Consider the following 2909-nt stretch of genomic DNA (forward strand, 5'->3'; position numbering starts at 1 on the left):
CTACCTCTCAGAAAAATAAATTTATTTCGGTGAAATCTGAAGTGTTGAGTTCGCAATTCACAAGAATAGATTTCATCCCTCAAGGATTTTTCCAAGTTTCACCTCTTGGAAAAATATATTCATTTCGGTGAAATCTAAGTGTTGAGTTCGCTCTTCACAAGACTAGATTTCATCACTCAAGGATTTTTCCAAGTTCCTCCTTTTGGAAAAATATATTCATTTCGGTTAAATCTAAGTGTTGAGCTCGCTCTTCACAAGACTAGATTTCATCCTTCAAGGATTTTTCCAAGTTACACCTTTTAGAAAAATATATTCATTTCGGTGAAATGGAAGTGTTGAATTCGCTCTTCATAAAACTAGATTTCATCCCTCAAGGATTTTTCCAAGTTGCACTTCTTGGAAAAATATATTCATTTCGGTGAAATCTAAGTGTTGAGTTTGCGCTTCACAAGACTAGATTTCATCCGTCAAGGATTTTTCCAAGTTCCACCTCTTGGAAAAATATATTCATTTCGGTGAAATCTAAGTGTTGAGTTCACTCTTCACAAGACTAGATTTCATCCCTCAAGGATTTTTCCAAGTTCCACCTCTTGGAAAAATATATTCATTTCGGTGAGATCTAAGTGTTGAGCTCGCTTTTCAAAATACTAGATTTTATCCCTCAAAGATTTTTCCAATTTGCATTTCTTGAAAAAATATATTCATTTCGGTGAAATCTAAGAGTTGAGTTCGCGTTTCACAAGACTAGATTTCATTCCTCAAGAATATTTCCAAGTTGCACTTCTTGGAAAAATGTATTCATTTCGGTGAAATCTAAGTGTTGAGTTTGCGCTTCACAAGACTAGATTTAATCCGTCAAGGATTTTTTCAAGTTCCACCTCTTGGAAAAATATATTCATTTTAGTGAAATCTAAGTGTTGAGTTCGCTCTTCACAAAATTAGATTTTAAATCTCAAGGATTTTTCCAAGTTCCACCTCTCGGAAAAATATATTCATTTAAGTGAAATCTTAATTGTTGAGTTCGCACTTCACAAGACTAAAATTCATCCCTCAAGGATTTTTCCAAGTTCCACCTCTTGCAAAAATATATTCATTTCGGTGAAATCTAAGTGTGGAGTTCGCTCTTTACAAGACTAGATTTCATCCCTCAAGGATTTTTCCAAGTTCYACCTCTTGGAAAAATATATTCATTTCGGTGAAATCTAAGTGTTGAGCTCGCTCTTCACAAGACTAGATTGKATCCTTCAAGGATTTTTCCAAGTTACACCTTTGAAAAAAATATATTCATTTCGGTGAAATGGAAGTGTTGAGTTCGCTCTTCACAAGACTAGATTTCATCCCTCAAGGATTTTTCCAAGTTGCACTTCTTGGAAAAATATATTCATTTCAGGGAAATCTAAGTGTTGAGTTTGCTCTTCACAAGACTAGATTTCATCCCTTAATGATTTTTCCAAGTTACACCTCTTGGAAAAATATATTCATTCCGGTGAAATCTAAGTGTTGAGTTCGCTCTTCACAAGACTAGATTTCATCCCTCAAGGATTTTTCCAAGTTCTACCTCTTGGAAAAGTATAGTCATTTCGGTGAAATTTAAGTGTTGAGTTCGCTTTTCACCAGACCAGATTTCATCCCTCAAGAATTTTTCCAAGTTCCACCTCTTTGGAAAAATATATTCATTTTGGTTAAATCTACGTGTTAAATTTACTATTCACAAAACTAGATTTCATCCATCAAAAAGTTTTCCAAGTTCCACCTCTCGGAAAAATATATCCATTTCGGTAAAATCTAAGTGTTGAGTTCCCTCTTCACAAAACTATATTTCATCCCTCAAGAATTTTTCCAAGTTTCACCTCTTGAAAAAATATATTCATTTCAGCRAAATCTAAGTGTTGAGCTCGCTCTTCACAAGACTAGATTTAATCCCTCAAAGATTTTTCCAAGTTCCACCTCTTGGAAAAATATATTCATTTCGGTGAAATCTAATTGTTGAGTTAGCTCTTCACAAAACTAGATTTCATCCCTCAAGGATTTTTCCAAGTTCCACCTCTCCGAAAAATATATTCATTTTGGAGAAATCTAAGTGTTGAACTCGCTTATCACAAGACTAGATTTCACCCTTCAAGGATTTTTCCTAGTTCCACCTCTTAAAAAAATATAATCATTTCGGTGAAATCCAAGTGTTGAGTTCGCTCTTCACAAGATTAGATTTCATCCCTCAAGGATTTTTCAAAGTTCCACCTCTTGAAAAAATGTATTCATTTTGGTGAAATGTAAGTGTTGAGTTCGCTCTTCAGAAGACTAGATTTCATCCCTCAAGGATTTTTCCAAGTTCCACCTCTTGGAAAAATATATTCATTTCGGTGAAATCTAAGTGTTGAGCTCGCTCTTCACAAGACTAGATTGCATTCTTCAAGGATTTTTCCAAGTTACACCTTTTGGAAAAATATATTCATTTCGGTGAAATCCAAGTGTTGAATATGCTCTTCATAAGACTAGATTTCATTCCTCAAGGATTTTTCCAAGTTGCATTTCTTGGAAAAATATATTCATTTCAGTGAAATCTAAATGTTGAGTTCGCGTTTCACAAGACTAGATTTCATCCCTCAAGGATTTTTCCAAGTTCCACCTCTTGGAAAAATATATTCATTTTGGTGAAATCTAAGTGTTGAGTTTGCTATTCACAAAACTAGATTTCATCCCTCTTAAAGTTTTCCAAGTTCCACCTCTCGGAAAAATATATTCATTTCGGTGAAATATTAAGTGTTGAGTTCGCAATTCACAAGACTAGATTTGATCCCTCAAAGATTTTTCATAGTTCCACCTCTCGGAAAAAAATATATTCATTTCGGTGAAATCTAAGTGTTGAGCTTGCTCTTCACAAGACTAGATTTCATCCCTCAAAAGTTTTT

This window comes from Arabidopsis thaliana, chromosome 2, assembly GCF_000001735.4.
Source record: "Arabidopsis thaliana chromosome 2, partial sequence".
NCBI classification, from domain to species: Eukaryota; Viridiplantae; Streptophyta; class Magnoliopsida; order Brassicales; family Brassicaceae; genus Arabidopsis; species Arabidopsis thaliana.